The 17,144-nt window shown below is 35.1% G+C and overlaps 1 long non-coding RNA gene across 1 annotated transcript in view; it reads left to right on the top strand.

Annotated features, from left to right (window-relative positions):
* The window catches only part of LOC112980876 (uncharacterized), a 137,692-nt gene that overhangs the window by 12,326 nt on the left and 108,222 nt on the right, over window positions 1-17,144 (top strand). Inside the window, exon 6 of the long non-coding RNA XR_003258541.2 lies at window positions 10,707-10,823. This is a non-coding gene — a long non-coding RNA (uncharacterized LOC112980876). The remainder of the gene's footprint in view (window positions 1-10,706; window positions 10,824-17,144) is intronic.

Below are 17,144 nucleotides of genomic sequence, written 5' to 3'. Positions count from 1 at the left end.
ATGAAAAAAAAATCAGAAAAATTGGAGATTCACTTGATTGAGATACTCATAAGAAAGATTGTTTCAAAATCCTGGTAGACTTTGAGCCTGATCAGCAAAACAGTCTGAAACAGAGTGAGTCAGCTATGAATGTTGTATGTGGCTGCTATACTGGTATCAATGGCAAGGAACAGAAACCTGATTTTAATCATGATGATGATGCACCTTCTTGCACCATTGGCAAGTACCAAAAAGGAAGGCAGAGAGTGTTTTCCCTTCCTTGCTAGGTTTGAAAGAGAATAGTAATCCATTTTTTTCTTAAAAAAGAAAATGTGACATTAGAAGAAAACCAATTAGTCACATGGGAATGATGCGTTAAAAAAGACACTTGAAAAACAGCCCTGAAGTAGCAAGGAAGCATAAAAACATCCTGTGTTCACCATCTCAATGGTAACTTAGCTGTACTGCTAGCTTACTTGCAAATAGTGGTTCATCTGTGATTCAGAGCCCAGTTCCAGGTGGTAACAGCTGCTGATCCAGAACTAAATATATGAATTAATAACAGTTATCAAAAAATCAATTTTTCCATGCAAACACTCCATTTGCATGGAATATTCCATGCTTTCTTAGCTGCTTCGATGTCCAATTCAGGATCAAGTAGCAGGACAAAGGAAAGTGGTGGTGGAGTCAGATTTTTATTGTAAAAGTTAGGACGTTTCAATTCTTAAGCAAATACATAGACTTTCAACATTTTCACTGGTCAAAAAATACAAAGTTGTATAACAAACTTGCAATTTATATTGCAAATTCCATTAATTCCTAACCTTTATTTTTTCTTAAAGAGACTGAAACAGCTTAAATCACTTGAAGTTATCTGATAACACCATAAAAATCTGGTGAAACCATATTTAGCTAACTAGAAAGCAGGATAATCCTCTGGATATGTCAAACTATGAAATCCCTCATATTATAGTTGATTATAGTATAATTAAAATATAATTTAAAATTGTTAAATTACAGCTAAATCAATATCCCTAACTATAAATTATTAAATTACTGTTAAATCAACATCCGGTTGTTGTTAATAATTATTACATCATCTTATGATCCAAGTCCATCTCAGGTAATCGAGGAATCATATTGACCTTGTTACCAGCTCATCAAAGCTACACTTTCTCTGTGTGTTTGCATTGATTTTGGACGTTGCCCACCATAACAGTCCTCTTTATAGTCAGATGATTCTTTCCTTTTACAGTACAAGCATTTTGACACCAAACTTTAAAGAAGAGAATTTAAACATAGGACCCTGACCTGAATAAGTCTGCAAATAAGTTTGGGTGCTGCTCATAAAGGGATAAAGATGACAGACAAAATTTAAAATGCTAATGGAGATTGTTAGAGGGTGAGGAATACTATTGAAATGGTCTGAAGTAGTCTCTGATGTCTCACTAGCACTGTACTTTTAAATACTCATTCCACACCACAGAGATGGTGTGAGTGTTAGTGGTCATTCATTAATTTTGGCTGCTCTGAAGGGGAGTTTAGAAAAAATCCAAGAGTCATTATGCATTTTAAAAAGTACTATAAATTCAAAGAACAGTTGATAAACTACATTGGTCTTTTGGTCAGTGTTTTAACCCTTCAGAAGATTTGCGGCAAGATTCTCAGACTTGTGGACCATGCCTAGCTGTTCAGGAATACAAGGTTAAAACAACCTGACATCATCATTCAGCTTTATTTTTTGCCTAGGTGCTGTTGAATATAACACAGAACTGCCTTAAGGTGATGACACCTCCTGAACTGTGGTACATGGCTGTAGCTGCTTATAATCTTTGATAGTGGAATATTTTATGATACAGCTCTGGTCTTCCTTCTGGCCTTTTTTTCCATATAAGGAGGGTTGAGCTGCAGCTGTCCTTTGTCATTCTTAGGTTGGACAAATTCTTTTTCAGCCAGAGCCAGTGCTTGTAGGGCTTTTAAGCATTTTTCCAGACCCTTATGTGAAAGAATTTGATTCCTGTCTGTTTGCATGAAGACTTCCAGATTGATGTGAACTTCCTGCTAGAACAAGGACTTTTGTGCAGTAGTTCATAATTTGGATGGAAAGGTAACCTATAGTGAATTCGGAATTTTTCCGTTAATTTTTTCATTGAAAAATGCCGGTTCAAGTGTTTCACAGAAACAGAATTTTCTCTAGGATTTCTGATGTAGATGTCTGAATAATCCATATGGCCGGCTAGTATGCTATGGTAATATGATCCATGTATTAAGACAGTTTTTTTGGCTGTGACAGATTCAAGCTGAAGTTTCTGATTTATTCAGGCTTGCAACTCCCATATCCTTTGACACATAACAGTCTTTCTTGTTGAAGCAGTTCCGAATACTTCAGTGTTCAGTAAACTAGGGAAAGGCAGATAATTGTCTAGGAGTTAAAAGACTCTCATTCATAGTTTTTAAAAGTTTGCTTCTATAACTTCTGTCAAAGGGTTCTCTCTACTGTTCAATGCTTTTTTATTACTATTCTCCATAAATTTTCCTTAGTTGTCACTTTTTAAATTGAAAACAATTTGCTTTGATGGCCTTTTTCATTGCAAGACAGTAAGGATCCATCAATACACATTCATATTTTTTTATATTTTAAAGGCAATGGGAAATATCACACTGGTTTTATTTATTTATTTTTCATTTGAGATTCCTTTGGAAGTTTCATGTGTGCTTTCTAAGAAGGATTTTAAGAGGAATCAGGGCATCTTTCTACAAAACATTCTTCTGAACTATCATACGTGGTTCCTCTAAAGTAGCTGACTCTTCTTTCACTTTTACATGAAATTTTGAATTCATAAGTGGGATATGGTGTCTTAAAAACAATCTACGAGGTGACATTCATCACTGACCTCTTAAACTTGCAAACCCACTGAGATGCTTAAAATGTTCCCAACCTGTTAAAGATTCAGCATATACTACTGGAAAGTAATCTTACCACTTTTGTGTCTAGATTTACTATCTTTATAATCTAAGTGAGCAAAGTCAGGCCAAAATTTAAAAATGGAAAAAGGGCAGGGAGAAGGGATCAGGATTGGTATGGGAAGGGTGTATGAATGAAGCCGTAAATATGGATTTAATGACAGTGAAAATGCCTTCAGTTTATTAGAACATCTTGTATCCTGTCAAAATCACCCCATGTTCAGTTGTTTTTCTGGAAGATTGTCACTACAGCTGAGAAGGAAAATTGTTACTAATGCTGAGTCAGAGAAAAAAATAATGCTAAACTTTTGTAATATGTCAGAAAGTGAAATACTCAAGTTGTTCTTTGAGTCATTTTGTAGTGTATCAGAATTTTGGAGTCAAACTCACTTTTCATCTCACTGAGTACCATTATAGAAAATTACATTCTTCAGCATAAATAGCTTAGGAGAAAATTCAGCTGTTGAAAGACAGATGAACGCATACTTAAATACCATGGAAATCTCCCAGATAAATAATAAAATAAATGGAAGTGAAAAGTTCTAGAACTGTATGCTGCATGTCACTTTTCCAGAGTTAAGGGGGTGGATAAATGTCAGTGTTGATGAAGGATCTCTGATTTTGCATAGAAGAGGCTTTTAGTTCATTCAAACACTTCTAAGCTGGGAAAGTGGAAGGTGACTGAAATTTGATTCTGCCTGCCTCTGACTGTACAAGATCTTGTTTGGGTAAGGAAGTTTGTGAATTAGTTATGAAGGCATAAGTTTTTTGGGTAACCAAGTTGTGGGAAGATGAATTGATTTTTAAGAGGCTGAAGGTTAGAACCTGATGCAATTGCTTTATTTTGCCATGCAGGATGTTATACTGAAACTTCTAAACATATATGAACTTATATATGTCTGCAAAATTATCTTTAAATGCTTACTAAAGTGTGTTGTAAAATATTTATCAGTTCAAATGTGAACTTTGTCCTTAAGTTGAGTATCTTTCAAATTTAATTTATGATAAAATACCTAGATTCCTGGCAGAATTTGGTATTAATATTTTTTTTTCTGTCTCACTAAAATTAGAGAATTCAAAATAGAAGCCTGCTGCAGAGTAGCTAATAACCTGTTGGCTAGGACGTACTGCTAGAACTGGAAGACTTAGAACCATATTTCAATCTGATAGCAGAGAGAGTCAAGTGTTAATCAGACACTACCTAGATGAAGGCCTTGTTATCTTGAGTTATCATCATTCTCAAATAGCACCTTTTCTCAACTCTTTTTTTGCCTCCCCCCTCCATCTGTTCAAGCGCTGTTTTAAATTACAGTACTCTGCATTCTCTATTACAGACAAATCCTCCCCAAGAAAATCTAGATTTTTTTGCCTGGATAAATCTAGAAATGCCTGTTCTTTGTGATCTTGAATAATGTTCTTCACCCAAGAACCTCAAAGCGCCTGTAATATTGGTAAGGGAGGTATGGGAACCACTTCATCTTCTGTTAAAGTCTGGCAGCTGTTTGAGTGGTTTACAAAATCAGTAGAATAATTTGGGCAAGAAAATGAGGATTGAAACTACTGGATGAACTTGGCTTTATAATGTATTATTTTGCCAAGGAAGTTCATAAATTGCTCCTTCATAAAATATGTTTGATATTTAATGAGCATAAGTGATTGGGCCAAATGTTTTGTATTTTTTTTATTTTCTTACAGCGCTGGGCATGCATTTTATACAGTATGTCTTTCAGATGCCTGTACCTGTAGCATTTTAGTATGACTTGGGGCCGTCTCTCAGTCAAATGTTGGCCTAACTCAGCAGAGGTATATACATATATATGTATATATATAAAAATATTATATATGTGTATATATAGATATAACAATATAACAAATTTGGCAAAGTAGCAATAATAATGAAAATAGTGCCTATTGTGAATCATTTTAAACATCATGAATAAATAAAATCAATAAGAAAAAAATTAATTCCCAAGTCAACTTGCAAAACTACAATTTCTAAGGACTTTTAAGATTCCAGGTTCTGAGAAATGTAGGGATTAGATTTCTTCTCTAGTTTCATGTCACAAAGTTGCGCATAACAAAAATACTTCTGCACCGAAGGAAATCTTTCTTTTGTGTTTTTTGAGGTCAAGGTCTTCAAATAGTATTAGTGAGAACAATAGCAGGTTAAAATAATTTCTAATCTAAATATGTAAATATCACGTTTCTTTAATCAGGTGTTTTTGAACCAGCTTTTGCAAATTCGTTAGTCTTTTCAGTGTTTTAGTTTGATTTTTGGCTTAACACTGTTTTTTTGTTTGTTTTTGTTTTAAAGCATTGAAATAGTGTAAGGTATTCAGTGGCTACAAATATAGTTTATTAGAGGAATCTAGGGTAAGATTTCCAGAGATTTGTTTTTAGTGTTCATTTTGATGTGATATATGTGGCTAAATTCCTTAGTAATCTTTGACAATTTTGAATTCTAAGGAGCCAGATATTAGATTTTGAGTTGTTTCTATTATTCTGGCATAGACTAGAATGACATGTGCAAATACTATGCATAAGATGGATCGTATACCATTAGGAATAAATATGAGTCCCAGCAGATACAAATTTGAGTTAAAGACTGTTTCAATGTTGAATGTAATACTAAAATTATTTTGGTCTAGTCCCTGTAGATTCAAGTGTTTTTGAGACTGATTAGATTATGTCTTGGAGATCAGAAGGAATTGGGAAAGTATGTGAGGATTGGGCAGAGAAATAACTGCCTATCAGTAAAAAACTACCAATCTGTATCATGCCATGTATTATGAATGATAGGCTCATTTTTTTTCTAGATTTCAATTCATATATTCAAAACATTTGTGGCTGGTAAATGAGCTATTGAAGTAATAGACTGTCCTTCTTAGGTACTTTGGTACCAGAAGATGGAGCTGAAGAGCCTTGTATTCAGGATCTCTGCAGCACAACGAAGCTAAATTTAATAGTGATCACCTTAGTTTTGTAGTCTCCATTGATGAGATCAACCAAGGGAATTGCAATTGCAGCTATTTCATCATTTTATAGCCCTGTAACTTAAAAACATAGTAAAACAAGATAAAACTAGGAATAAAAACAAAAGCTAAATAAACTCATCATAATGAACAATTATTATGTTAAATTATTATTAGTTAATGAACAAATACACATTTAATTGGGATATATTGGTAATATGGTATTATTTAGGGACTTGAGGATTTTTTTGTCCCAATCTGAGAACTTCCTATAGAATAGTTTTAAATTCTGATGGGACAATTGTCATACGTGAAACTAAATGGAGTTACTTGTATATAAAATTACTCATACATAAATCTCTGCAAGATCAGAAACTTACTTCATTTTGTTAAATTTTGAAAAGTAAGAGATGTGATTCTGAAAACTTTTCACAAGCAGACCTCATACAGAAAATGGAGAGAATGCATTGTGGAAATTTAAAGCAAGATACCTAACACCAATTAATTCCAGGAGCTATTTGTCATTCTTAATTTTTAAGTATCTTCCCTGCATTTATGAAAGATTGCATGTTTGGATCCTCAGATGGATGGCGCTCGTAGTCAATATTTTTCTGCACCTACTGCTTTATGCCTTTGTTACAGAGCCGTACTAATGAAGCACATACACATGAATTCCATTTTCAGAGTTTCTAAACAAAATAAAAATATGTACACCTTATTAATAATGTCACACATATGGCAGCATGTTTTAAAAAAACCTCTTCATTTACTGATATAGAAGTTCCCCCACACGCACTAATACTTCTGTCACTAAGGATCTTACTAATCCTGCAAAAATAATCCTACAGGAAGGTTAAAATAAAATTCTATCATTTCCTTTGATTTTTCTGTATAACAGCAGTCTCCAATGTATCGAGAATGGTGCTGCTACTTACCTACTTACTGTAAGTGTGACCCACTGAACAACGGTTGGCACATCAGACTGATCAGAACTGATTTAAATCTTTCATATGAAGTTTCCTTGCTTTCCTGTTTTCAAGACAAATCTTAAATATTTCATAAACACTTCAAAGATAAAAAGTACTATTTTGATGTTTATTTAAAAAAGCAATATATTCTGACATACACTTTTTTGCAAAATCCCTATTGATTTATTAAGAACTCTTCAGGGAGTTTAGCATTAGTGGGTATTAATTCATTGGTGAGTGACTAAACTTTTTGAATGCTTGAAATACCCATACTGCTCTTGTAGTCCATTTATTCAGTAGAAACAAAAGTCCTTTCTTTCCTGAACCTTCTACCCAGTCTGTCAGCTTCTACATTTTGCATCTGGTGTTTCTACTTTTAGCTGTCATTAGAGTCCTGCCGCATCACTCCTTGGCAAATACCGAAGTCCTTCCAGCCTAGCCTGTTTCCCCCCTCCCCCCAAATTCCAGACTGTCGAAGCTGTGAGGCCTGCACATCTACTAGCACTAATAACCCTTAATGGGCAATAATCCAATCGAGTTCCACTAATGGATAACACTTTTACATAGTGCTTATTTTCTTTCTGCCAGTAAAATTTAATAGTATAGGGCAATAGTTTGTGTTCAGCAGAAGCCAAGACCTTAAATGTTTTGACATTTTCCAAGCTGCTAGTCAAAAAGTGCTTGGGACTGTGTCTTGCAAGTTCAGTGTTAGCAGGCTGGCAAGAAATACCTAAGAAGAAAGGTCCACCTGTCTCAGTCTCTGTAACCAGTAACAAATGAGTAGTTTAAGATGCTAAGAAAGGAGGAGTGAAGAGGGAAGAACTCTCAGATGACAAAATTGAGTACTCCAAATAGTGTTCAGTAAGAGTAGAAATGGAAACCTTATTCGTAGGGCTTTCTGTCTTTATACTTTTCTAATCATAATTAGTAAAACAGTTATTTCACAATGCATTGAAATATCTTTAAGATATAAAGAGGTGTACCATACTAAAGGACAAATCATATTTACGTTAGTCATATTCTGGAATTTTTGAGTGGCTTTGCAAAATGACTTGAATGACAGGCATTCTATTACATTATTTGTTTCACTTGATCATTTCATGAGGCGTCTAAATGTTTGAAGTATTTCTTTGAATGATTATTACATTGCTGTTACAGTAATATTATATAATCTATTGTTATAAATGTTGTGTTGCACTAACTTTGTAAAAAAGTAAATGCTTCATTGGAAAAATAAGGTCCTCAGGAGTTTCTTGCCAATACGGATACTAATAAATAGATGACAGAGCATGAAAAAAATCTTACATATATATTTGTTTCTTTCACTTTACTGTCCAAGACTTGAAACAGTTTGACCCTTTTGTGATTTTTCTCTGTGAAATTTTTCTACTCACTGTTTCTTTCAGTAGACCTTGTTATTTATCATTTTGGTTATTTCTTTCCACTGTTTATTTGAAATTGAAAGAGAAATGTTTTTTGTGTGATATTGTTAGTCTTTTAAGCCCTAGTACCTCTGGCTTCTTTTTAGAGTGATCCTCCCAGTCAGTCAGTGTATTCTTCTTTAGCTGCAGGCAGTTGTTTCACATTTTTTTGCTAAGATCCTAGACTTAGAACAATGCTTACTAAGTGACCTACTCCCGAATGAGTTAAAATGTCCTTTTAGTCATGGTCTGGACTATTTCAGAGCATGTTATGAGGAGGACAAGGTTTTAGATCTGGCAACCTTGTCCCTGAGAGGAACAGTCTTAACCTTCTTCCTCCTTTACAGGTTTTATAAATGCCTGATCAATCTCATCCAAGCTCTGAGGCAAACTCTATGGGTGCTGTCTCTGTCCTAGTTCGAGTTAGTTTAGCAAAAAACCATAGTGATATTCTGCATCATTTCTGTACTTGGTCCATCACTACATCTGGTTCTTGTCTTTCCACATACCAGCCATCTCCGCAGTTTGATCTCAGTTGGAACAGGGACTCCATCCTGTCCTTGCTAAGAAGGGATCCATGCACTTCACAGTCCACACAGACTTTTAGGACTTTGGTTCCAGAAATGTGCCTACCTTTGATATTCCCAGTGGCATCATGCCACTTTGTCAGCATGTGAAACACAAGCTCTCATAAAAGTCCAGTCCCTTTGCTTATTTATTTGTATGTATTTCTAAATAAGTAACATGCATAGTTATGTGTATTGTATTCAGCTGGGTATGGAATTCTTACTACAGTATTAGAATTCCATATTAAACCCAGAATGTAATTATTGCTAAGTAATAGCAGGTTATCATTCATGCTCGTCTGTAAACTAGTTGACCTGAAAATTAGAGAAAACATATTTCTCTTCATTTTCTGAATTGTATGTGTTAACCATGCAATCTGAGGTAAATCAGTAGATTCATTTCAAAGATGTAGCAGAGCTACTGAAGATTTACCTGTTAATATCTGTGATTTACATCTGGTTCCATTCAACTCCCTAACTGTTCTGACTGTGTGATGCCAGCAACATCAGATTCCCCACCTGCCTAATTCTGTCAAAGATGAATAAGAAGCAAAATATGGGGCAGGGGTAGAATGCAAAAGTCGTCTTTTTAATCTAAAAAAGTGAATATTCAAAGCTGTATCTATTTCTTTTTGATATAGCAAATAAACATTGAAATAGCCTCTATATCTTTCATGTAAAATTGCTGTGTATGCTTAATAGTTTTGCTATTAAATTAATGCAAATTTCCATTAAAAATTGGTAGAGAAGTCTCAGACTTCTCATGGGTCTAGTTTCAGGACCTTGTGTACAGAAAGAATTAATGCTCCCAAACTATGTGACTAAATGATTGACTACTACAGTATAAAGTTATCTGTGCTATTTTTCCTTGAGGGAAAATCATTGCACTGATGGAGTCTGTTTAGAACCTCTAACAGGGATTTCTTTCAGAGCATTAGTACATTTAGTGGGACTAGGTTCACAGAACAAATGTTTAAGCCCACCCTTTATGGGAAACTAAGCAAAAATCTGGTCATAATTTTCTAGTTTATAGCTTTAGTTGGTTGAACTACAGTTTTATTAGAGGATATTATATTCCTAGGGCTATTACTCTAAAATTTGAAATAAGACCCCAATTAGCTTGTGACCTCATTATAACCAACAGTTGCATTTGCTGTTTTGCGTTTTTGTAGTTGAGACTAAACTGAGAGGGGAAAAAAAGGCTGATCTCAAAGGTGAGGGGATAATAAATCTCACAGACCATTAATAATCTGCTAAAGCCCACAGTGTTTTATCTTAGGTACTTTTTGTCAAACGGTTATACTCTCCCAGACATTTTCTAATTAGCCTCCTTCAGTCTCCTTCTATCTGTTCTATCAGTTTCATTTCCCTGTACTACACTTAACACTCACATTTCAAAGCTTGTATTTTTATGCTAAATGCTTTTGCTGCATAATTAATTTGTCTTAAAAGAGAATGTATATGAATAAAAGATTAATATTCTTCCCAATCTTTCACAGTATGAATTTATTTTGGAATATCATTAAGAAAGCTTTTCTCGCTCTACTTCTGCCCTTGAATACATTTCCCTAGGCAATGTAGAGGAGAGCAAAGACTTCAGTTGTTGCTCCAGACTCTCCCAGAACATTGCTACTGAAGCTATAGAATTCAGTGTAGCTTGACTCTATTTTTAAAGAATTAAGGTTGTAAATAGCATTTCTGCAAGAGAAGAAAATGTACAGTAGTGTTTTCAACCTTAAGTAAAAATGGAAAAGCTAAATATGCCTGTATCTTTTGTAGTTGCCTTTCTTTCCTACCTCACAGTTTCATCTGAAGTTTTTCCTCTGCTCTGTACAGAGTAGAAGAAACATGTAAGTCTTCATGAAATTTCTGCTGAAGCAAGTGAGACTTTTCCCTGGTTTCAGTGACCCAACTGTCCCGTGACACTCACATGATCCTGTAACTTTAAAAAAAGTAAGTGGATTATCTTTTGCTTCTCTACCATAGAAGATGTGGAAATAATTTTATGTTGTTTCAATTCTTAGGTGTTTAATTGTGTAAAAATTCCAGCTTCTCATACTTCTCTCAGTATCTTATCTAGCTATTACATTCAACTCTGTGTAGGTGGTAAAAATTATCTCGTGTTTTCTAAAGTGACTTCAGGTAACTTTGATGCTGTTGTCTGGACTCAGATCCTGTGACTCAGTGAAAAGGGGCTGCTATAATCTTAGGACAGATGAGAAGTGATTAAATAATTTCAGAATTTTTCAGTGGATCTTTTGACATAGGGATTTAAATGTGCTTTGTTGCACATTCATGCTTTAGAATATTTTATGTTACTTACACAGGCATAAAGACTATAACCCATAAAACAAGGAAAACACCTAATTGCTGTGTTCATGGATTATTTATAACTAAGTGGTCTACAAAGGAATGAGAGTCCATAAGAAGAATGCCACTGAGTGTTAAAGCCAATCTGTTTGCCTCATTTTAATTGGGATGAGAATATTAGCCCATAGGTTTCAGAAACATTACATTATAAATATGATGCTTGCCTTCTAATGTAAAGATGAAAAGATGAGAAGCCTCGTGTATTGGGGATGTAGTCTGCCTTTCTAGATGAAGCCACTAAGCCTTCTGGGATCTATATTATTTGTTCAGAAATTTAGATTCTTATATACACTACAGGAAAACCTCCATTCTTGCATTTATTTCTCTTAGTTTGATACTTTGTCAATGGCAGCGGGCAAGAGCTAAAGATCTGAACCTTTTGCAAACAGATTCCCATCCACTGGCTTCCATGGTTGTATCCATTTAATAAATGCACTGCCTAGATTAGGCAGTAATTTATCTGGGGCGTGGTTGAGGGGAGAGGATTTTTTTTTTTTTTTTTTTTTTTTTGCTGCTTCTAATGTTTTAAAGAGTAGAAACAAACAACCCCATCCCCTAAATATGCAGTATTAACTGACTTTTATTCCTCAGTATTGCAGAGTAAGTATGTCTGCATATAGATTCATGGGGGCATAACCAGGCATGACTGCAGTACTGAAGAGAGTGTTTATGTCAGCCTCTCTCATCCTTGCTTTTTTCCCCTTTCTCCCTTGGTTCAGTAGTTCTTACCTCTTCCTTACTGACACCATGGATCTTGGCCTCTTAGTACATTCATTTAAACTTCCTTCTTTTCATTCTCTCCTTTCCTGGAAGATACCAGCAGAAGCTATCCTAGTGCATAGATTTTGTGGAATGATCTTGGGCCAGAATTTGTTTAAAGTTGGGAAATAGGGATATGAGGCCTGCAAAATATATTTAATTGTGTTGAATGTGTAAAATAATTTCTTCCTGGATTCCCTTAAGTGCCACAATTCAACCCAGAGTGAACTTTTATACCGAATTGTTACAGAAATAGTAATACCTCAGCCATAATGGCTCAAACAGCACTGTTATAATACACAATTAAAATCTGTCCCTAAGGTGATACTAGAATCCATTATCACCCTTCACAGCTAGTATGGACACTTGACACTTCAATTGACACACTGATATGTTAATGCTCACCTTTTGCTAACCTGTTGGTGAGTTAGTCTAATTTAATTTTCCCCTTTAGTGAAGCTACTGCAACTGGTGTGCAGGTAATTATTAATTTTCTTGACTTACGGTCCACTATTCATGCCTTCTAGAAAGTGCAGTTTGGTGAGCTTGTGGTGAGGTTTTGTGTGGTAGGAGCAGGGAATTTGAATTCCTAACCGTATTTTCCATGGGTGCTATCCAGGAAAAAAAAAATCAACGTACTGTATCTCTCTGATAAATTTTTCATGCAAAATACTAGCATTTGATATCTGTATCTGAAAAGATAGAGAAAAAGAACTACAAGTGCATAAGACTACACAATGGGAAGAGCTGTACATAAAACTGAAAATGAATTGGAAAAGGCTAGCACCTGCAGTTGTCCTAGATGTACCTGCAAATAGCTTGCTCTGTTCTGACAAACTAGTGATAGAATGATACAAGAAGTGAAGAGTAACCTTAATATTTGGAGGTCAGGAAGAAATTATGTGTGTCCATTTCCTTAACAGCATATTTTGATTCTGATTTTACTCTGATAAGTGGCAGCACAGTAAAATCTGTATTTATCAATCACAAAAAAAAAATGTATGCCACATCCAGTTTAACAAATTTTATCCATACAATAGGAAAGCCATTCTATTTAATAAGGAAAATGGAGGTATAAAATGCAAATGGAAATACTTTTCCCTAGCGAAGCAAGTCTTTTATTAAAGTATTAAAAAATAAACTGTGCTTCAGTAGATTTTCCTAAAAATGATATACTTTGCTAAGTGTATCTATTCATGTAGGTAGGAGTGTTCTCTCTGGAGACCGTGGAAGATAGAGACACTAACTGGATATTTTTCTTGGAAGAAGTAATTTAATTACAGCAAATTGTCCACCAGTGTTGAAGGTTATCAGATAAGACACTTCTTCCCATATTTTAACTACCACCTGCCTTGAAATCGCATTTCAAATACTCTTCATTATCCCAACCCTTAAATAAGAAAAATACAGAAATCCCAGGAAATGTATAGCACTGATGATATATGTGAAATGTAGTTATTTCTCTTGCTTTTGTAATTAAAAATTGGTCAGGCTTTGGAAAAAATACAGGCCCAGGTACTGTTTTAAAATTAACTGTAAGATTGTTACTTTTTGTAATTAAAATTGCTATTTAAGCACTCTTAGGTGTTGTAGCAAAAGGTATTAGATCTACCACTAACAGTTAACCATGAATGTAGAATACATTTTAAATAAAACAGTTACTAAGGTGGCGTAGGCTTCAAAGGTGTTAGACCTGCAGCTCTGTAAACTACTTCTGGTGCCTAGTCTGTATGTTCCTTTAGGTTTTGGATTGACATTGCAAGTCTTCTCTGAGACCCCTTCCAGGTGCTCACATAAGGAGGAAAAAAAAAAAATTAAATAAAGTCTTTCTGCTGGCCAGAATCTATCTTGGACTACATGCCAGGTATCTTACTAAGGCAGAGCTTGGAGCACAAGCGGTCAGAGTGAGAATCTGCCCTAGTGTTCAACCGTAGTCATTGATATTACAGTAGTGAAATATGTCCCTACAAAGGGTGAGGATTCACTGTGAGACATGCTGGACAGATATAAATGAAATGATCACTTATCTGTCACTTAAGTGCTTTTGTATTTTCCCGCTCTAACAATGAAACCTGACTGAAATTTTCCACTGATGTAATTCTTCTACATAGGTACAATCTTCTGTTCAAAACAGCAAAGATGGAAAGGGTGCTGAAAGTCATTGGTGTCCCCTCACCCTCCCACCTCCACATTTTTTTGATGTATAACATATCTGTTTAGCTCTTAACCTACATTTCTTCAGACAACCTAAATAGATGTTGTCACTTTTAGGAAACTGAGCTATTAAGACTGAAATAGAGCTGCTATGCTGGATCTCAAAGTATTAAAAACAAGCAAGCAAACAAAATCTAATAATGAAAATCCCAATTTAATTTAAACTTTCTTGTGTCATAGATGTTTCAGATGCAAGTTCATTTTCAGGCAATAAAGTGCCCTTAAATTTTTTTAAGTAGAAACCAAATCCTAGGCTGATTGACTTGTACAATTTATGATTCAGCCTTAGTCACTGGAGCTTAGAGCAGAGAATATATTCTGAAAATACTTTGTTATCAGTGGATTGTCAAGTCATTTCTGATTTAGCCCTAGGCTCTAACCAGACTGTCCTGCTTTCTGAGATAGTAATAAAAAGATAAACCCTGAGAGTTAGAAGAAAGCTCATTTGCATTCAGATGACCTATTCTTCCAGCATCTCTTTCCATTTTATCTTATAAAAAATTATCATAGTTTTGATCAAAGGCAGAAAAAAGAAGCATAAATCCAAAGACAGGTTAACAGGAGAGTTTCTTATTATGATAACTTCAGTAGATAAGCTAATGCATACAAAAACATCTTTCCACTCACAAAAATTTTAGTGTACCGTGTATTGCATTATTGATCAGGAGTATTAGATGTGACACTGAAAATATTAAATAACTTCACAGCAAGCTGAAATACAGAGTTCTAGCTTTATAAGGCTCCTCTCAAAATGCTGGTGTGTTCCTTAAATTTGATGACATTTAATAAGAGACTCCTCTTGGCCACTTCCACACATGACATGCGAAGTATTTTATTGCTAGACACAGTATTAAATGGATATAGAAATGTGTTCGTAATATATACACTATACACGTTATTTTCAGCCACTCTCTGATGTGCCACTAGTAGGAGCCTATAGGGCAATCTATTTATAAATGCACATATATAATCTGATGTAAATGCCGTTGTACATTTTTAGTACAAAAGAGCGAAGACCCTTGAACTTATTTTTCTCCAGTGGCTCAAGACCATTAGATCATGACATTGACCAGTGCCTCATTTAGGTTGGGTGCACGACTGTAGACTTTTTCCATGCAGTTTGAAAAGACCCTTTAGCCTGTGCAAATAAGATTACAGAGTAGAGATTATAATTTGGTGGCTGATGGTAAACACCGCCCTTTCTTCCTCTATGACAGACACTGTTCAAGGGGAAATTTACTTGTGCTAACATTTTTTACCAAACAAATAAAAGTTAAAATTTAGAAGATAAGCACCTTTGAGCATGGGTAGACCTAGAAACTTGCCATTTTAAACTATGTTTACAAGACACAAGGCAGATGCATTTCTTTCCAGATTATATGAGGCTTAGTTGTGGACAATAGAACCTGTTATATCACAACACATGAGGAAAAGAAAAATAAAAATTACTTCTCTCAAACAGGACAGGAGTCTGCTGCACACAGTGGCATATTGTGTGGCTGTCAGTGGTCTGATGGTTATATTATATACTCATTTTTAGTGGAAGGAAGTTGTATAGGCTTAGAATATTATAAAAGATGAATCAGAACATGGGAAGCAACTTGTATATACTCATACTGTAGAAGGCTTTTCACGAATTGGCGGTGGAGGGAGGACCAAAAAAAAAAAGAAAAAAACCCACAAGGACTAAATGAGCATTCATGACATTTGCCTATGGAGGATCAAAGCTCTTGAGTGAAACCTCAGTTTCAGTTTTAAATAACTTGTCTCTGTTCTGAATGATTATGTCTTATGTGGTTACTCGGCCTTTATGCCTGAAGAATCTTTAGTGATACCCTATGTGCTGATGTGCTCTAAGACTCCACAGTGAGTGTTGGTATTTTAGATAAACATAGAGTAAAAAGAGGGTTTAACTCAGGGATATCTGAAAGTACTGTAGTAAAAGCATATGATACTAAAATGTGGTGGTATAAAAAAGCCTAAACTAGGTTAAATTAGATTAACTTGTATTTGCTGTGGACTAAGAAACCACACACAGTCTGTTTTCATGGCTCAGCGGGCAGCAGTTTGGCTCACTGTTACATATTCATCAATAATGTGACCTTATTGCCCCATATTTCTTTACATCCTGGTGTGCAAAGTATCATCTGCAATTACATAATCATGGCTAGATGCATTTTTATTAGTCATCTGGAATATAGGTGTGAAAGAAACTGGAAGATAATGGAAACTAGATCTCCATGGTTCTGAGCCCTCACATAATAAACTTTTATTTCAGAAGGGTCGATGGGACCCTTCATTAGGTTCCGCAGAGGCATACACAAAAGCACTCTGTAAAGGATGGAGAGCTTCTGGGAAGTGACTGCAAATTACACTTGTACTGTGTCACAGGAGGAGGGTGGGAAGGAGTCCAACATCACTGGTGCTGTAGGTTGCTCTAACAGTGCTAGAATTTGTTAGGTTAATCCCTGCTCTTAGGAACTGAGCTGCGGCCAGTGTTACAAAGGGAAAGGGGGGGGGGGGAGGAAGCCCACAAGCAAAGACAGAATACTACCACATATATTTGTTTAATTTTAAACATTTTTATGATGTTAGGAAAACACCTTTCCACTTCGTTCTACCACTATAGATACCTTCCTTTCATTGTAAAGTTAGAAAGACTTAGACTCGGGTGGAATTTTATGTTAGGGAGCCATGTTCCAAGCAGAGCTATACATAAGGGCTTATATATTATGCAAAAGCTAAATATATTTTGGGGGCAAAGGCAGATACAGTTCTTATTAGTTTAAAATTTAACTACTCTTATACATGTATAAGACAGACATTCTCCCTATTAGTAGCTTTCTCTATATTGTTGAGGATAGATGAAAAAGAGAATAAAGGTGATCATTTAGGGATGGTTAAAAACATCATAATAATGTTTTTCATACT

This window comes from Dromaius novaehollandiae, chromosome 4 (genome assembly GCF_036370855.1).
Source record: "Dromaius novaehollandiae isolate bDroNov1 chromosome 4, bDroNov1.hap1, whole genome shotgun sequence".
Lineage (NCBI taxonomy): Eukaryota > Metazoa > Chordata > Aves > Casuariiformes > Dromaiidae > Dromaius > Dromaius novaehollandiae.
This window is presented reverse-complemented; position numbering and strand designations above follow the sequence as displayed.